The sequence below is a fragment of the Lynx canadensis genome, chromosome C2 (assembly GCF_007474595.2).
Source record: "Lynx canadensis isolate LIC74 chromosome C2, mLynCan4.pri.v2, whole genome shotgun sequence".
NCBI classification, from domain to species: domain Eukaryota; kingdom Metazoa; phylum Chordata; class Mammalia; order Carnivora; family Felidae; genus Lynx; species Lynx canadensis.
Window position 1 is genome coordinate 44,114,020 of NC_044311.2, and position 21,015 is coordinate 44,135,034.

A 21,015-nucleotide genomic window follows, 5' to 3' on the forward strand; every position below is an offset into this window, starting at 1 on the left:
TGAGGAAGTTGGCTTCCCCAACTGTCTCCTCTGGTTCTGGGTCTGGTCCTAACTGTGCAAATAACAAGCACTGACCTGTGTTGCAGTCTTTCTCTCTCCTTGCCTCTTGCTGAGCCCATATAAAATGAGTACTTGTGCTCTGAATTCTGTGACTACAATGATTCTAAACTTCCACTTAAGGTCACTAATCTCTCACTTCAAACTTCAAGCACAGGTAGAAAACACTGTTCCATTTTAACTCTCTCTTTTGAGTACTTAAAATTTGTTTCCTGGGAGGGATGCCTGGGTGGCTCAGTCAATTAAGCGTCTGACTTCAGCTCAGGTCATGATCTCAGGGTTTGTGAGTTTGAGCCCCATGTCAGGCTCTGTGCTGACAGCGTGGAGCCTGCTTTGGGTTCTCTCTTCCTCTTTCTCTCTGCCCCTCCCCGTCTTGTGCATGCTCGCTCTCTCTCTCTCTAAAATGAAAATAAATGAACTTAAAAAAATAATTGTTTCCTGTGGATTAAGTTCTTATTTGATGGCATCATCACAAGCTCTTTAAAAAAATAAAAAGTAAAAGGACGCCTGGGTGCCTCAGTCAGTTGGGCGTCCAACTTCAGCTCAGGTCATGATCTCACAGTTCATTAGTTCAAGCCCCACGTCAGGTTCTGTGCTGACAGTTCAGAGCCTGGAGACTGCTTCAGATTCTGTCTATCTCTCTCTCCCTGCCCCTCCCCAACTCACAGTCTCTCTCAAAAATAAATAAACATCAAAAAAATTTTTTTAATAAAAAAATAAAAAAGTAAAAAGTAAAAACTTTGCTTACAAATAGGTCAAACCTATGCCACTAAAGCAAATAAGTACCTCTACAGAAATGCAATGCTTTGCACCATGGGAACACATTCTAATTGGAGGGGAGCCAGCATGGGAGTGAGAGACTAGCATTCATCCTCATTCATGGCATGAGGCCATATCCTTTGGAGACGAGCAATAGGGATGCAAAGAAATGCTGAGGCACCAGTGGGGCGCTGGAGGGGTGGGGCACAGTAGGGTTTTTTGAAGGACAGAGTGGCATCATTAGAATGAGAGACTTGAAGGAGAGAAGAGCTGTACGTGAGCCTGGGGAAGAGATTTGAGGACAGAAAAACAGGTGGGAGAACAGGTAGATCTTAGGACACCCATCCTTTAAAGACCTTTAAAAGTCCTTAGGGGGGACCTGGGTGTCTTAGTCTGTTGAGCATCCATCTGACTCTTGATTTTGGCTCAGGTCATGATCTCAGGGTCATGGGATCAAGCCTTGCTTCTTCTTCTTCTATCTCTCTCTCTCTCCCCCTCTGACCCTCACCCCACTCATGCACTCTCTCTCTCTAAAAATAAAATAAATATATTTTAGAAAAGTAAAATAAAAACCCCTAGGAGAGCTTATTTTTTTAATAAGGCACAAAACTCTCTCAGTCTGCAAGCATTTTAATGTTTGTTTTCCTGTTCTGAAATACCCATTTGCTATTTACCCACCCCTTTAATAAATAACTTTGAAACAGTGGGGTAGGGCATGGGGGAAGGACATCATAAAGATGGATGGGGATGACAGATGGGGAGGGGCAGACTGATTTCTAAAGTCATCACGTTAGATGAAAGTTGCATATATTGAAAATTCATCTTGAAAATTACCTAAATCTCCCATAACACAAAGAATATGAGGTTTCTTACAACTAAAGCAGTCTAACTCCTTGTCCAAAGTCATTTGCATATTTTCTCCCTGGACTTTTCCCAAGCGCATGGACTGTGTTGGGCTTGATCACATCCTTTGTCTGCTTACCATAATCGAGGTCATCAGCAGTTTAAAGGGCTTCCAATCCACCATGTATAGGAAAATTCCCTTTGATACAAGGCACTGATGCTGAGACTTCACTATGCACGCATTCTAAAGTGTGTGCGTATGTGGCTGCGGCCTGCTGGAGGGCAGCTGGGACAGGACTAGTGTGATCTCCACCGTTAATTTCAGGGCTTGATGAGGAAAGGCTTGAAATAGTCTAGTATTTATTTGTTCTTTTTGTATGGAATCACCTTTGGTTATCAGCAAGACGAGAGAGGGACAGAGAGATGGAGAGACAGAGAGACAGAGAACAGACCTGGGAGGGGCCAGTGAAGACACTTGGGCACGAGAGATCATAAAACCAGAAGTGTGATCGCCTCCCACTTTGATAGGTGAGGGAAGCTCACTACTCCGAGCTGGAAAAGAGAGTCACCCTGCCACATTGGTTACATTTTGTTCATCTTCTAATACTTCTTAAGAACTTATTACTGTCCGTTTGTGGGACTACATGGGCTCTTAACTTCCTCAAGGACATATTGATTGCCTGACCACGAATAAGTATTTCTACTTCGTGATAGTTTTAATTTACTTTCCCTTTAACACTCCACAATTCCTGACATGATCACTTTCCTGGTGGATAAGACAAATTGAAGAAGAAGGAATTTTGCTTGTTGTAGAAAGAAGGCCATTTTTGTTCTAACAATTCTTTTTATAGAGATGGAGATTACTGTTTAAAAGTTACAGCTTTTCTACTCTTTGCTCCCTCTCTCACAGGAGAAACTACTACTTGAGCCCCATGGCTAAAGAAAGTATTTTCAAGGTGACTTTCTTACAAACATGGGACAGAGAGTGGGTCTTTTCTATATGAGCATAGTTTTGTTTAAACCTGACTCTGATTAAATAAATCAAAACTCAACTATTGATTCTCAGATAGGAGTTAGAAAAAAAATGCTTTTATCTCAGCACTTTCAGATGGCTCCATTGAAATAAAACTGCTGTTGACATCTGAACTCTGGGTCTAATTGCTGAGTTGGAAACTGAGCCAGAGATGTGATGTGTGAAATACAAACTCTGTGGAAGACTCACAAATCACGGTGCTTGGAACTGGAACGATCTTTTCAACCAGGAGGACATGTTTTTGTTTCTCCATTCCATTTTTAAAAATAAAATTTAGATGCATAGTTTCTATAATTTTATTTCAACAACAAACTTCTAAATCTTCACAACAAACTTCTAAAGTGGGTATAAATTTGGGGTGCCTGGGTGGCTCAGTCGGTTAAGCGTCCAACTTCGGCTCAGGTCATGATCTCGCGGTCCATGGGTTCAAGCCCCGTGTCGGGCTCTGTGCTGACAGCTCAGAGCCTGGAGCCGGTTTCAGATTCTGTGTCTCCCTCTTTCTCTGACCCTCCCCTGTTCATGCTCTCTCTCTGTCTCAAAAATAAATAAATGTTAAAAAAATTTTTTTTAAATAAAGTGGGTATAAATATTAGTCCTCTTTGACAGATGAGAAAAGTGAGGCTCAACCAGCCTAAATTCCTCATCTCAGGGCTCTAAGCAGCTAAGTTTCATGAGTGTGACATTAAGCCAAATTTCACTCCAAGTTCTAGCTTGGAGTTCTTTCCACTACACTTGGCTCTCCTCACGTCAGTCATTCTCCTGCATGTTTCATTTGCAAATCTTTTCCTGAAATTGTGGCCCAATCACTGAAACATAAAAATATACAATGGTTACAAATGGCCTGCCTTCTTTTCCACAAATTCTCATTTAATTTAATTCCACAGATATTTACATAACTCAGTGTTGATGACATAGGGGCTTGCCCTGTATTGGGAAGGCAGGTTATCAGAGCAGACTAAAGACTGGAATCAGACTGGCTGGGCTTGAATCCCAGACTCCCACCTCCTCAAAGTGTGACCCTGGGCAAGTTTTTGCACATTTTTCCTCTTGTGCATAATGGGTATAATGATATCATCTCCCTCATAGGCCTGTTGTGGTAACTAAATGTGGTAATTCATATTGAGCACTTAGAACAATGACTGAGACTTAGTAAGAACCCACTAAGCCCTGGTTAATATTCTTTGGAAGGACAGAGATTTGTGGTGACCATACTAGATACATAACTATTTGAAGTGCACAAATAACTCTGGCAAGCTGGAGGAAGCTGACAAGTACCATAGAATAGGTATTAACCAGGTATTATTAAGATTCCAACTAGGGAGGCAGGAGCCAAAGGAGGAGGCTGTTGGAGAAGGCCTGTGTGTAGGGAGAGGATTATAAAAGATAGGACAGAGACAGGTTTTCAGACAGAAAACATGGATGACAGAAATTATTATTTAACAGTTGTTTAGAGCAGTGCAACCACTGGGGCCAAACTTCAGGCGTGGGACATAGGAAACGGAAGGGCTTCCAGACTTCCCCAGCTCCCATCCCTAGGAAGCACCTGACCTGAATGGCCGAACTTCTCAGTCAGCTACTCTGTGGTGATGCCACCAGGCTTCGGGAAGACAAGTGCAGTATTCCCGTCAAGGAGACTAAAACTCCCAGGGTACAGCCTGCCCTCCCCTTCAATTCTGACTTACTCGGTGACTCACCTAAGTCACGTAGCTCCCTGGGGACCCCTCCTCACTTCTTGCCCCTTCCCCCTTCTGCCTCCTCCCCTTCCCTTCCATGTGATTCTATCGAATGATGTTTTCGCGTGTGTGTGAAGGATGCCTAAGACATGAAATCATTCTGTAAAATTAAAAAATACCCCGTGGTGGAACGATGATTAAACAAGACATAAAAATCAAACCAGCAAAGCAGAAATATCTTCTAATCTTCACGCGTACTAGCTTACTCACTCGCGAAATGAATTTAATTGTGCCTCAGACCCTCAGGCTTGATACTGCTATTTTTATAGAAGAGTCGACTGTGACACACAAGCAACGTGCCCAATAGAAGCCCACGAGTCAGGAGTGGAGCCAGCGAGAGGCCTGAAAGACTTGACCCCTGGCTGAACTAGTAGCCCAAAGGGGACCTCCAGTTTACCTTCTGCCACATGCTCTGGTGGCTCAGAGGGCTGTCCTCAGGGCTATCAAGGTAAGCTGCAGAAAAAGTCCTATAACCGTATGTTAATAATCTGAGGAGGTCCATCTCCTCCATCTTAACTTCGTCCTTTAAATTTCCCAGAACGGGGGCGGCTGGGTGGCTCAGTCAGTTAAGCATCTGACTCTTGATTTTGACTCATCATGACCCCCAAGGTGGTGGGATCGAGCTCTGTGTCAGGCTCCAGCTCAGCCTGGGATTCTCTCTCTCTCTGTCTTTCTCTGTCTCTGTCTCTGTCTCTCTCTCTCACTCTGCCCCTCCCTGCCCAAAATAAAATAAATAAAAACTGAAGAAAACATTAATTAAAAAACAAAGACACCTGAATGGAAAACAGGTAAAAGATGTGAATAGATCTTTCATAAAAAACGATATATACAATTAGCCAATAAACACATAAAAAGATGCTCAACATCATTAATCATCAGGGAAACGCAGGTGAAAAGAACAAATATATACCACTTATCCATTCCAGTGGCCAAAATCAGAAAGACTCACGGTACGAGGTGTGGTAAAGCTTAGCAGCTGGGACCCTCATACACTGCTGGTGGGAGTGTAATATGACACAGCCACCAGAGAAAATTACCTGACAATTTCTTACAAGGTGTCCACGTGAGCCTGCGATTCCATTTCTAGGTACTTAACCGAGAGAAAAGAAAACATGTGCACACAAAGACTTGTACATATATGTTCCTAACAGTCGTATTCTGCGGAAGGCAGCCTCTAACAGGGATCCCGATGATCTTCGCTTCCTAGAATTTAGGAAGGTTCCTTTGTGTGACACCCTCCACTTCAGAGGGGGCTGAAGCTAGTGACTTAGCTCTCAAAAGAGATTATGGCAAAAGTGACCAGAGGTCACTTCTGAGATTAGGTTACAAAAGACTGGTTTTCATATGTTTGCTCTCTCTTATTCTCGCCCTCACTCACCCTGACGAAGCCACTGGGGCATATTACGAGCTTCTCTTTGAAGAGGACCATATGACAAGTATTTGAGGGAGGCTCCTGACTAACAGCCAGGGAGGAACTGAGGCACTCAGTCCAACAGCTCTCAAGAAACTGAATCCTGCTGAACACCATGAAGATGAGAGCAAGGAGCCTGGGCAACATCTGGATTACAGCTTTGGGAGAGACCTTGAGGCAGAAGCACCCAGCTAAGCGAGACCCAAACTCTTGACCTATAGAAACCAGGATATAATATTTCCTTTTTAAATCACTACGTTTTGTGGTAATGTATTATGTGGCGATAGCTAACACACATTCATAGAAGTCAAAAACTGAAAACAAAGGACAATAAACGTTGCAGTATATTCATTCAGTGGAACGCCATATGGCAATAAAAATAAACTTCGGGGACGTCTGGGTAGCTCAGTCAGTTAAGCGTCTGACTCTTGATTTCAGCTCAGGTGAGTTCCAGCCCTGCACCAGGCTCTGTGCTGACAGTGCAGAGCCTGCTTGGGATTCTCTCTCTGCCCCTCCCCCACTAACAGGCATGTGCACACACGTTTTCTCTCTCTCTCTGTCTCCCAAAATAAATAAGTAAACGTTAAAAAAAAAAAATTTTTTTTTAACGTTTATTTATTTTTGAGACAGAGAGAGACAGAGCATGAACAGGGGAGGGTCAGAGAGAGGGAGACACAGAATCTGAAACAGGCTCTAGGCTCTGAGCTGTCAGCACACAGCCCGACGAGGGGCTTGAACTCATGGACCGGGAGATCATGACCTGAGCCGAAGTCGGCCGATTAACCGACTGAGCCACCCAGGCGCCCCAAAAAATAAACTTAAAAAAAAAAAACTGATACATGCAACAACATGGATGGATCTAAAACCATTAAACTCGTTAAAATGAACACAGTGCAAACAAAAGAGGACATGTAGTATAATCCCATTTATATGAAAGTCTAGAAAAGACAAAATCTATTCAAAGTGACAGGGCACAGATCAGTGGTTGCCCTGGGCCAGGAGGTGGGGGTTGACTGCAAAGAAGCAAAAGAAATTTCTGGGGTTATGGAAAAGTTCTATGTCTTGAATGTGCCAATATACACACATGGGTGTCTATCTTTGTCATAACTCATTGGATTAAATACTTAAAATAGATATATAGGCATATTTTACCATATGCAAATTATGCTGCAACTAAATTAATTTGCAAAGTTAAAAAAAATCCCAGAGCAAATACAAGGTGTGATTCTATGGCAGCAATTTTTAAATATCTGTAGGAAATGAACAGTTTCCTAGCAAATGTAAATAACCAAAATTGGCCCAAAAAGAAATGGAAAACCAGAATATACAGTGACCACATATAATAGATTGAAAAGATGATTAAAGAACTACCAAAAGCTACTTAGAAATTATTGAAATTCTTTTTTTTTTTTTTTAATTTTTTTTTTTTTTCAACGTTTATTTATTTTTGGGACAGAGAGAGACAGAGCATGAACGGGGGAGGGGCAGAGAGAGAGGGAGACACAGAATCGGAAGCAGGCTCCAGGCTCTGGGCCATCATCAGCCCAGAGCCCGACGCGGGGCTCGAACTCACGGACCGCGAGATCGTGACCTGGCTGAAGTCGGACGCTTAAACGACTGCACCACCCAGGCGCCCCAGAAATTATTGAACTTCTTGATCCCTAGTTTGTTACTCTGTAAAATGGAAATGAATACTTAACTCACAGAATAGTTTAAGAATTGAGCTAACATGCTTAGTATAATACTTGGGATGTAGTAAGTGCTTAGTACTAGTTTCCCTGGTGTGCAGTGGTGTTTTAAGCCCTTTTATTTTTTTTTTAATTTTTTTTAATGTTTATTTTTGAGAGAGACAGAGACAAAGTGCAAGTGGGGGAGGGCAGAGAAAGAAGGAGATACAGAATCCAAAGCAGGCTCCAGGCTCTGAGCTGTCAGCACAGAGCCCAGTGCAGGGCTTGGACTCAAGAACTGTTAGATCATGACCTGAACCGAAGTTGCAAGCTTAACCGACTGAGCCACCCAGGTGCCCCAAGCTCTTGAAATGATAACTTCACTTCTCTTTCCAGATGAACAACACAGCATTACTTAATTCAGTCAACAAACATTGGACTCCTCCTTTTGAGACTCTTCCCAAGGAGAGTCCCAACTCCACAGGAAGGAACAGAGTCTCTCTGTGTTTTTCTTTCCTAAACCTAATTGTGGAGAGAAAAGAGAAAAGACGACTACAAGCAGGAGGAAGGAGGGTAAACCCTCAGAAAAGAAAAAAGCTGCGGAGGGAGGAAGGAGACATCTTAAGAATATCTGAAGCATATTCAACGCACATTCGTCAACAAGCCGGGAGCAGGATGCAACACCAGTTGTGTACTGAAGAGTAGTGAGGTTTCAGGCGTCTAAGTCACAGGGAGGCCAAGCTAGATCTCAGCATCTGAAGCCAAGGGGAAGATCGCTGGAAGCAGGGCTTTTCACGTGGGTGCCTTCACCTCCCTCCCCGTCTCAGGGAAGCCTCTGGGCCGAGGGTGGAGGCTGCACTATCTGGGAGGTTTAGGAGTGGTGTTGGAGGAATGAGCGTCCTGCCCGGGTGGAGGTCTGAAGGAATGTGGCAGATCATTTTTTTGCTGGCCCCCCCCCCCCCCCCCCCCCCCCCCCCCCCCGGTGCCATGCTGCATGACTGTTTCTCTTGGCCCCCTCCACGATCTGGGAATGTTCTAGCTTTCAGATAAGTGCGGGAGCTTTCTGGAGCTCTGACCTGGGTGATACTGAATGCTGGGGAGCACATCTGTGGATAGCAAGGAGGAGACTTGGCTGTTATCCCAGGGAGCATGGGTGAACTCCAATACAGCCATTACCATATCCCTTCCACCTTCAAATACACCTTTCCCCACACTCACACAAAGGGTAAACATCAGAGAAGCAGGTCAGGCTCCGAGGGACAATTGCTAAGAATCTGCCACTGCATCATAGGAACTTTTCAGTAACTTCCATAGGTGACTTACAATGAATTCCCTCCAGACTAAAGTGCACATTTTAGGCAAGGGAACTGGCATTGCAATCAAACAGATCCACTGGGCTCTGCCATTCAGCAACTTTGTGGTCTCAGTTTTTTCATCTCTAAAATGGGGATGATTATATCACTTCCTTTGAATGGTTGTTTTGAGACTGAAAGGAGATAGCATGTGTTGAGTGCTGCCCCCGGCTCATAACAGAGACTCAGTAAATATTAGTATTGCCTTGACCACTGTCATTTCACACATGTCCCCTAGGACTGTGTGCAAGACAATTCACCCCATTCTGCTAATTTTCCCCAGTGCCACTTACTAAAAGCTGCAAAGAGGGGTGCCTGGGTTGCTCAGTCAGTTAAGGGTCTGGCTCTTGGTTTCTAACCTTGGGGTTTCATGAGTTCGAGCCCCAAGTCGGACTCTGTACTGACAGTGGAGAGCCTGCTTGGGATTCTCTGTCTCCCTCTCTCTCTGCCCCTCCCCATTCACGCTGTCTCTGTCTCTCTCAAAATAAATAAACTTAAAAATTTTTTTAAAGCTGCGGAGAAATTTAGACAGATCTGGTATACTCTACAAAAGACAGTTTAACTCAAATTTGGCTTAACAAGCATTTGTGGAGCACAAGCTCTGCTCCTTGCAGGTACTGGTCATTAAAGGTGATTTCTGGTTACCTATTACCAAAACCACCCCAAAACGGAGTGTCGTAAAACAATGTATTATTAACTGTCACGGTTTTGCAGGTTGAGTCAACCTAGTTGGCTTGTTTTTGTACAATAACAGTAAGCGAGGAGCTGAGTTATCTAAAGGCTTGCCTGGTTTGGGCAGCCAAGGTGGCTTCTTCACTCCCTTTTCTGGTATCTCAGTGACCCCTCCACATGACAACTTTCTCTCATAGAGCAGTCTAGACTTCTTATGTGATGGCTCAAGGTTCCAGGAAAAAGAAAGCAGAAACTGTCAGTGATCTTAAAGCCTAGAGGTCCAGAGCCTCTTCTGCCATTTTCTGATGACAAAGCAACTACAGACCAGCCCAGATTTAAGGAAGAGGAACAGAGTCTACCTTTTAATGGGGGAGTAGCAATGTGTACCCAAAGGCAAGGAAGTGATTGAGGCCAAACATCTTTGGAGATAAACTACCAATGGATACATTACATGAGTTCCATGTGGATAAAAAACACAAGATATATACTCGTACGATTTTACTGTTTTTAGCTGATAGCTTTTCATCCAAATATGTGATAACAATCACTCACCACATGCCTCAGGCTTCTGAGTTCCTACCACTGAAATTGATTCCTCAATGAAGGGAAAATTCAGTGAATGCATCAGATCATGACATTTTTTCTGTTAGCCAAGGTGGCTTTGTCACTTTAGAACTCTTTTTACCCACGAATTTCATCCCCAGCTGAGCATGTCACTTTGCGCTCATTGTCTTATCTTCAGAGTAAAAACCAAGGCTTTTGACCAGTCAGACCAACAGTCTGCTCTTATCCTATTCCATGACGCTGCCTTATCCTTCCATTTTCCCAATAATCCCAGATTCCAAAGAGTTCTACTTACACAGGCAATTCTTCCAACCGGAATAAATCATATGCTTTAATAATTCCTTGTACTCTTCAAAACACTTAGCTTAATTTGTATCTTTATATTTGAGAGATTGTTGGACTAATTTCTCCCTTCCTCACTAGACCCTAAGCTCAGGTGCCATTTATCTCCAGCATGTAGGCCTGTGCCTAGTATATACCAGGTAGTCAATACTGTTCTTTGAATTAATAAATATTTCCTCTTTCCAGAACTATTTAAAGGTAAAAGAAGGTAAACCCATTAATATGGAGAGAAATTTTAAAAATTCATTTTCAAAAACATAATGTTTGATTTTTAACTGTTAGACCTTAGAGATCTTGGTATCCAACTTAAGAAAAGTAAAATTGGGGTGCCTGGGTGGCTCAATTGGTTAAGCGTCCGACTTCAGCTCAGGTCATGATCTCACGGTTCGTCGGTTCGAGCCCCGTGTTGGGCTCTGTGCTGATAGCTCAGAGCCTGGAGCCTGCTTCAGATTCTGTGTCTCCCTCTCTCTCTCTCTGACCCTCCCCGACTCATACTCTGTCTCTTTTTCTCTCTCTCAAAAATAAACATTAAAAATTTTTTTAAAAAAGAAAGAAAAGTGAAATTATTGGAGTCTGGAATCAAGCAGTACAAACAAAGTAAGCTTTCAGAATGCCTTCCACAGCAGTAGATATGACCTGAAGCACTCTAGGTGGTCTCTACTAAAGGGCTATTTCTAGGTTTGAACTCTTACTTACCATTACAATTGCTGTGTTCTCCATCTCACATTCCTTCTCACTTCCCTCATACCCAGCGACCCACCCCTGTCTGATGGATGTTACAGTGTAGTTGGCTTAAAATCTCCCTAAAAATCCAAACCCCTTTGGACAACATCTTTCAAAAGTCTGTCCTTGCCTCACCTCCACGCCCACCTATAACTCTGGAATCCTCTACTAAATTCCAATACCCTGATTCTCAGCATATTCAGACACAGCCTCATTTAGCCTTGGGGCTCCCCAAACTGGAAACACACATGAGCAAGGACTCCAGGAATCTTCTTATTCTTACTTTTTATTAAGGAAAATTTTAAAGGTAAAGAAAATACCAAAATAAACTGTTATACTCATCACGCAGCTTTAATTATTATCAGCTCATGACCAGTCTTTTTCCATTCACACCTCCACCCACTCATTTCCCCTCTCCCCTGGATGGATTTCAGTAACTATCTCCAAACGATAAGTACTTTAAACACATGCACACAAGTAAAACACATTATCACACCTAAAAGTACTCCGGGCACTCTTAATTTTCATAACTACTGATTTCAGTCTGAAAAATACTGACACAATAAAGCACCATAAAGTTAGCCCATCTTTACCACTGCCCTTCCCAAATGTGCCACAAAAGTGCAAATATGCACTCTTTAAAGAGCCAAAAGACATGCATTTCTGATGGCACTGTTACTGTCTCATATAAGAAATGGTACTAACAGATAATTGGCTTTGCTTTTATCAATGTTCTCCAGACGAAGACCACCAGGAAAACCTGTAGTTGAACTAGCTGAGCTTTTGCAGGCTGCTGTGAAGGCAATACACACATGGAGGAACCTGGAGCATCTCAGTAAGAGGGTGTCAGAAAGAAGCTAGTAAATAATTTGAGCTTCAGTTGGGTAATTCAGGGGAGAGTCTTAGGAAGCAGGGACTTACTCTGGATTGTCAGAAAGTGGAGGCAGTTTTTTTTTTTAAGTTTATTTTTGAGAGAGGGAGAGAGAGAGAGCACAGGGGAGGGAGGCAGGGAGGGAGGGAGGGGGAGAGAGAGAGAGAGAGAGAGAGAGAGAGAGAGAGAGAGAGAGAGAATCCCAAGGAGGCTCTGCACTGTCAGCACAAAGCCCAACATGGGGTTCAAATCCACAAACCATGAGATCGTGACCTGAGCCGAAATCAAGAGTTGAATGCTTAACCAACTGAGCCATCCAGGCACCCCTGGAGGGAGTTCTATGATTGGACATCCCAACAGGTCTTCTCGTGGGGAGAAGAGACTAGAGAGTGACAGTCAGTGAGCAAGGGGAATGTTTTGTGTTGCACAGTGACCTCGTTTTTGTCTCAATCATGGTCTGAGAGTGACCTCTTTTGATATAGATATTTGTAAGACTGTTTCTGTTCAGGGGCACCTCACTCAGTCTGTTAAGTGTCTGACTCTTGATTTTGGCTCATAGTTGGTGAGACTGAGCCCTGTGTCGGGCTCTGTACTAATAGCAGAGCCTGCCTGGGATATTCTCTCTCTCTCTCTCTCTCTCTCTCTCTCTCTCTCCCTCAAAATAAATAAACATTTTATAAAAATTGTCTCTGTCCAACAAAATGACATCATGAGTGTCAGACCAGCTTGTAATAGTATTGACATCTAACTGTGAAAGTCAAATCCATTCTGGATGTTGTGGGCAACTTTTTTTTTCTTATTATCCTACCACTTTCTAGGGTATATGAATTCGTTGACGACTACTATCTTTAGTCCTGATTCTATTTGAGTTTCTGAACCCACTTTTCCTTTTAGATCATTTTGATCCCTCATTATTTATTAGTGTGTGTGTGTGTGTGTGTGTGTGTGTGTGTGTATTATATTATATTATATTCAAGTGTTAATAAACTTCCTTAAATCTTTTTCTGGAGAAGATAAATGAATTCATGCATTCCTCTTGAGATCCAAGGGAATATAATTGTTTAAAAATAGCTTCCAAAATTTTAATGATTATAAAATTATGATATATGAGACAGGAAAGATTAAAGAATACAGTATAATGTGACCCATGTGAAACACTGGCATGGAATTCAAAGGCTTCTGTTAAGTGCTGAGTGTGTGGCCATGATTTAGTCACTATCTCACCAGACCTCCCTTACATCATCTACAATATAACTACTTTGGGCTAAATTATTTTCTACTTCTATCAGTCTCTGATTCTAGAGCATAAAATAGTCTTAGCTATGTTATATGTATATATACCTCCTTCCTTCCTTCTAACTCTTTATCATGGAAAACTTCAAATATGGATAAAAATAGAATAGTAAAGCAAATCCCAAATAACCATCACCAACTTCCCAGCCCTGGCCAATGTTGTTGTGTTTCTACACCCACCCACGCCGGTGGCTATTTTGAAGTAAATCCCCAGATATCGTCTTGTTTCATTTGGTTTTCATTACTGGAAAAAAATTTTTTTTAAGAAAAAGGACAATTTTAAAATGTGGAGCCCTATAATATCGCATTTGCTCATATATAGAAATTTAAGGAGAGTCTTCATTTAATAGTGTGACTGCAAATGAACAGCAGTTTTATCAGAAGGGGTCTTAAGATGCATCATGGTCAGTTTTACAGGGAAAAAAAAAAGTAAAGACTTTTTTTTCAGAGTATTCTTTGCATTTAAGAATAGTTTTCTGAGGTGCCTGGGTGGCTCAGTGGGTTAAGCGACCGACTCTTGGTTTCGGCTCAGGTCATGATCTCATGGTTCCTGAAATCAAGCCCCGCTGTCAGTGGGGAGCCTGCTTGGGATTCTCTCTCTCCTTCTCTCCCTGCCCCTCCCTTCCTCGTGTGTACACATGACCTCTCTCTCTCTCTCTCTCTCTCTCTCTCTCTCTCTCAACAGCCAATAAATAAACTTAAAAATATAGTTTTCTGCAGCCATTTGTCAGCTCTAATTGAAACAATCATATAAATGGGACCGAGGATCAGAGCTTGTGAGCCACAGCAGGAAGAAAGTTCAGTTCCAGCTGCAGTCCAGCCATAATCTGTTTTCCTGCTTGAGCCTCAGCTTTGGGTAAGCTGAATGAATACCTGGGTCCACAGTTACACTTGGGGCCTCCCCAATGTGGTAGGAAATCAATGAATATGATAGCGCAGATTCCACAGAGATTCATATTACAGGTAGGATTGCCAGAGAGCAAATAAAAATACAGAATGGCCAGTTAAATTCAAATTTTGCATAAACAACAAGTAATTTTTTAGTATGAGTATATCCCAGAAACTGCATGGGATGTACTAAAAAAAATTCACTGTTTATCTGAAACTTAAATGTAATTGGGGATCCTGTATTTTATCTGGCAACCCTAATTACAAGGCATATGCTATGGTTACTCTGGCTACATAATAAAACATAGTGGTTTAAAGCAGTAATAATTATATATCATATCTCCTATTTTCTATGGGTCAGGAATTCAGACAGAGCACAGGAGACTAGCTTCTGGTGTTTCTGCTTCACGATGCCTGGGGCTTCAGCAGGAAGACAGGCCCAGAATCATCAAAAGCTTATTCATCTGGGGGCGCCTGGGTGGCTCAGTCAGTTAAGCATCCAACTTCGGCTCAGGTCATGATCTCACAGTCCGTGAGTTCGAGCCCCAAGTCGGGCTCTGTGCTGACAGCTCAGAGCCTGGAGCCTGCTTCGGATTCTGTGTCTCCCTCTCTCTCTGACCCTCCCCCATTCATGCTGTGTCTCTCTCTGTCTCAAAAATAAATAAACACTAAAAAAAAAAAAAAGCTTATTCATCTAATGTATCTGGCAGTAGATGCTGGTTGTGAGCACAGCACATAGCTGTTAGCCAGAATGTTCACGTGGGGGCTTCCTTACAACATAATAGATGGGTTCCCAAGGCAAGAGTCCCTAGAGAGAGAACCAGGCAGAAGTTGCATTACCTTTTATGACCTAACCTCAGTGTCATTTCTACCCAGTTTCTTTGTTGTTGTTATCGTTTTTAAAAATTTTTTAATGTTTATTTTTGAGAGAGAAACAGAGTGTGAGTGGGGGAGGGGCAGAAAGAGAGGGAGAGAATCCTAAACAGGCTCCAGGCTCTGAGCTGTCAGCACAGAGCCTGACGTGGGGCTTAAAACCAGGAGCTGTGAGATCATGACCTGAGCCAAAGCGGACGCTCAACCGACTGAGCCACCCAGGAGTGCCTTGTTTCTGTTTTTAAATGTCTATTTATTTACTTTTGAGAGAAAGAGAGAGAGCACGAGGAGGAGAGGGGCAGAGAGAGAGAGGGAGGGAGAGAATCCCAAACAGGCTGGGATTGTCAGATGGAGTCTGAAGTGGGGCTCGAACCCACGAACCATGAGATCATGACCTGAGCCAAAGTCAAACGTTTAACTAACTGAGCCACCCAGGTACCCCAACTTCCACCCAGTTTCAAAGGGAAGGAACATAGATCTGACTTCTCTTTCTCACGTTGTGAGAACAGTATGGAGGGTGAATATATATATATTGGTACAGTCATCTTTAGAAATACAGGCTGCCACAGCTTGTCACGTCATTTAGATATCTTATATCTGAATATCCACCTGTAAAGATAGGTAACCATCCCAGCTATAACTTAGAATGGAGAGTCTCCCCACATGCTATTTTCATTAATGTTCTGTTGGACAGCTAAAGTGTAAATGTATACATTTACAATTGTAAGGGTAAAATGCCAAAATAATCATGATTGTGAAAGTTGTTTATTTTATATACAAAAGCAATTGTTAAGAACTACTACTAAATAGATCAATAGGTACATCAATCGACAGTTTATGCAATAATCCTGACCTTTGTTGGGGTGTCTGAGTGGCTCAGTCAGTTAAGCTTCAGACTTCAGCTCATGTCATGATCTCGCAGTTCGTGGTCTGAACCTCATATCGGGCTCTGTGCTGACAGCTCAGAGCCTGGAGCCTGCTTCACATTCTGTGTCTCCCTCTCTCTCTCTGCCCTTCCCCCACTCACGCTCTGTCTCTCTCTCTCTTTCTCAAAAATAAATAAACATTAAAAACATTTTTTTAATAAAAATAAAATAATGCTGACCTTAGTGGAATTGCATTTCATTCATGGTTATTTAAATTCCATTTAAGCCATATCTTTCAAGGAAAAGTCATATTGGAAATTCTTTACATATGAGGAGGATGCATTAAAAGCATAAAGATAACTTTACCACTTAAAATGTCACAGGCAGGAGAAACTCCAAAATCACACAATGACATCTGTGATAAATCATCCTTGATCCAGACAAGGTAATGCTATGATTCCATATCTTGTGAATATATATACAATGAAATATTATTCAGCCTTAAAAAAGAAAAAGATCTTGTCATTTACAACAAGGATGAATCTGGAGGACATTGTGCTTACGAAATAAGCCAGACACAAAATGAAAAAACTGCATGATCTCGCCTATACATAGAATCTACATATCAAATACATAGAAGGAAAGGTAGCATGGTGGTTACCAGGGGCTGGGGAGGTGGAAGAAATGGAGAGATATTGGCCAAGGGTGCAAAGTTGCAGTATGTAGAATGAACGGAAACCTACTGTACAACATGATGACTATAGTTAATAATACTGTATTGAATCCTGGAAATTTTGTGAAGAGAGTGTATGTCAGTGTTCTCATGACAAAAACAAAGGCAATTATGTGAAAAGATATGTTAATTTACTTGACTATGGTAGTCATTTCACTATGTATATGTATGTCAAATCATCATTTGCACACCTTAAATATATATAATTTTTATTTTAAAAAAAACCTGGTATGAAGAAAACAAGGCAGTATTAGATAAAAGTGAGGTGTCCCCAAATACCTTGTTTTTCCACCAGCTTCAGTTAAATGAACAGCTATTTAGTATCATAAACATGCAGGATATTGGCTTCAGCAGCAGAAATCCAGAGGTAGACAGTGTTGAGTAATTACTGATCTGAGGCTAGTCAGACTTATAAATTTAGTCTACTAAGGGGTGCCTGGGTGGTTCAGTCAGTTAAGCATGTGACTTCAGCTCAGGTCATGATCTGAGTTCGAGCCCCGCGTCAGGCTCTGTGCTGACAGCTCAGAGCCTGGAGCCTGCTTCACATTCTGTGTCTCCCTCTCTCTCTGCCCCTCCTGTGCATGCTCTGTCTCTCCCTCAAAAAACAAACATTTTTTTTACAATTTAATTCCATCTACTAAAAGTTCAAATAATAAAATTGCAATGATAATTAGGCATGTTGGTAAAGTTTCAGATTAATTCTCATGTAGTTCATGTTTATTCTATGAAGCTGATCTTTGGCTTTGGCCTCAATTTTGTATGAATATTGATTTTAACATTTGTTTGTTTAACATTTGGCCAAAATAAGTACAATGTCCACAGTGACCAGGGAAAATGTAGCATATGTAATCGATAGTTCTAAGCTTTCTACACAAGTTCTGTTTCCCTGCACATTGTTTTTGAAAAAGCGCAGGTGAGGGAATTAACTTTCTGACAAGAAAAAACATAGAAATGAATAAAAATAAAGATAAAATTTGGGTTGAAGAGGGAGTGGTGGCATAAAAATATTGTAAGTCTAAAAGGAAGATGGATGGAGGAAATTGGGCCTCCATAACCACAACGTGGGAGGAGAGATTACAGGATGCAAAGGAGAAGGGCTGGGGGAAGAAGGGAAAGCTCGAAGAATGTGAGAGAAGGTTGGCATAACAGTGTCATGGAATGCAGTAGGGAATACATGAGTAAGGCACGAAGACTGCTGAACAGTAGGGCCCTTCCTACTGGACCTCAGCATGAATTTTTAATGGGCTTACGTTTTGAGAACTACTGCCTTAAAACATGCAGAAAACAGGGCAAGCCAGAGTGATGAGAAGCTCTCTTCCAATCCCAGAATCTTTTGAAATCCCCAAGTTGTCCATGACTGTCTCAAGAATGGAAATTTACTAGAGCAAGTAGCAACTGTCTGAAATACCCCACAAAGGGCAGAGCCAGTGGGAAGTCAAAGGGAGGGTATCTTTCTGGCCCCAAATAAATATACTAATAACTGTGTACAACTTTACTGTGATCCTAGGGCCATATGTATTTCCTAGGACAAAACCACCAGCATCGCCTAGAAACTTGTTAGAAGGGCAATATCTCGGGCCCCATCCCAGACCTTCTAGATCAGCATCTGCATTTTAGCAAGATAGCAGATGATTCACATGCACATTAAAGTTTGAGAAGCCCTGGTCTATAACTTTGCTAGAAGCTTCAGTATACATATGGGTAGTCACAGTAATGCTAATCTCAATAGAAATATATTGGGCCTCTGCAATGTGTCTCATATGATAGCGGGTACTATGAAGACCATCAAAGATCTCTGGGACGTATTTTCTACCCTCTAGGTTTAAAGACTGTAATTAGGTAGGAAGGTTTTTTATTTTATTTTTGTTATTAATTTTTTTTTCTTTTGCAATTATAGTTCAGTCTTCAAAGTCTATGAAAGGAAAACAGTGTATTTCACTTTGGCTTCCCATGGTTTGGAGCTGGTCATTCAGTTTCAAGTGAGGGAAGTATATCCTCGAACTCAGACTTCTGGACCGCACCACTGACAGAGGAAGGGCAGCAGAATCAGCACAGAGTAAGTACATGTCACACCAGCTGCCTACACCTTTAAGAGATCTGCCCAAATATCGATCGGTCCTAGATACCATTCTTGTGCCTGATACATAAGGGCTTAATAAATATGCCAAAAAATAAACGTGTGAAAGTTAAAACTGACCTTTCAAAGTTCAAAGCTCATTGATACGATCAGCACTTTAAGTTCTGTCTTTAGAACTTGGTTTTAATGTTTTCACTGCCTCAGAATGTGGTCTTAACCATACTTTTTGCTCTCTTTGCTCATCCTTTTATAGTTTGGAATCAGTCCTTAAAGTCAATCAATGTGAGCATCTTCGGGCAGTGGGACAGCATGAGTCCTCCAGCACTACCTTTTCCTTTCATTAAGACAAGCAGTATGTAGTTTTGGGTTCAAGAGCTGATGTGATGCTTTCTAGCTGTTTGGGTTTCAGCAAGCCCCAGACCCCTCTGAGCCTGTTTCCTCTGGTATAAGAAAGAGGCAGTTACTGTAACCACCTCAGAGGGACGTGGTAGAGATAAAATGAGTTAAAGATGAAAAGCATTAAAGTCATACATAGCATGTAACAAGTGTACAAGAAATATTGACTACATAACTTTATTGAAACTTATTCCTGACAATGAACAAAGTTTCAAAGAAGCATTTACCTTCTCAGAGGAGCCTTTCCTGCCTCACCTGAATCCCCCTGCCACTATATACGCTTTCATGGCTTCCTCTATGCCATGGCACAGGTCACAGCTGGCTATTATATGTTTCTGAGACTATGTGATTAACAAGAAGCAGCATAGCACGGGGGGCTAAGAGCACAGACTTTTGTTTGTTTTAGCACAGGCTGCATGGAATCAAATCTTGCTACTAATTATAAGGTCTTGGGCAAGTTACTCTCTGTCTCCCAGTTTTCTCATCAGTAAAATGCACATTAATAATAGAACCTACTTTACAGGCACCTGAGTGGCTCCGTCCAGTAAGCGCTGGACTTTTGATTTCGGCTCAGGTCGTGATCTCATGGTCATGAAATCGAGCCCTGCATTGAGGCATTCAATGCAAAGCCCCCTTGGGATTCTCTCTCTCTCTCTCTCTCTCTCTCTCTCTCTCTCTCTGCCCTTCCCCTGCTTGCATATGCTCTTTCTCTCTCTCAAAATAAATAAATAAGCTTTTAAAAAATAAAAAATAATAGAACCTATTTTATATAGTTGCTATGAGAAATATATTGCTTGGCATGTAATAAGTACTAGGCATGTTTTCTATTGTTAACATTATCAGTATTTATCATCCTTTCCTTATCAGCTCTATTTAACATTTCTCCAGTGCCTAGTTCAGTGCCTGATACATAAGGGCTCAATAAATACGCTGAAAGAATAAATGAATAAAAGCTAAAATTGACATGATTTTAGCTCATTGACATGATAAATGCTTTCACCCAGTTGTTTCCAATACTATTTTCCAAATTTCAATTGTCTTCTTTCTGTCTTTGTTTTTCCTTTCTAATCTGTATGTGAATTTTTTAAAGCAAATATGACCAGGGAAAAATAGTATCAAAAATAATTGGGGAAATACCTACCCAAAGGTACAGACCAAGAGAATAATGTATAATCTTACAAAGTCAGAGGTGTAAATATAAAAGAACAAATGTGTTAAAATTTCCCTGCCTTTTAAAAACCTTAACATGGATTTCTAAACTTGGTCTCTCTTGCAGCCCATGAGTAGATTTCATTTTAAAAAGAGGATGAGAACCCTCAGTTAGTGATGTTACACTTTATAGAGAGTGGGTGGAGGCTGAGTTCCTGTTGAAAGTTAATTTTCTACCTATAACCATAGTGACATGAAACAATGCTAAAACCAGTCGATATTTGGGCAGCTCTCTTGGGCAGATTTATTAGCCAGGGCTCATGCTTCTCTGAGAGGTCAAGCTGTGTCCTTTTGTACAGAGAGGGCCACACAACACCCATTGGAGTCATAAGGCAGCACATGTGTGCATTTGCTCTTTCTGGTTGTGAAAACAGCTAGAAATACTGACTTTTACTTGTTAATGGCACCTGCAAGATCCCCAAGCCCAAATCTTAACTCAGGCTGTGTCTACTCATATGAATAGAGGGAATTACCCAGATTATTCAGCCTATAACCAAGAAAGCCCTTAATCTGATACTAAATCCACACAGGCAGCCTTCCTTGTGATAATGTAAGAGTAGATGCCAGTTTGGGTTACCGAGATTTTACACTTGTGGTAGTTAAGAGCACAGTCTCTGGAGCCAGACTTCCTGGGTTCAAATCCTACCTCGACC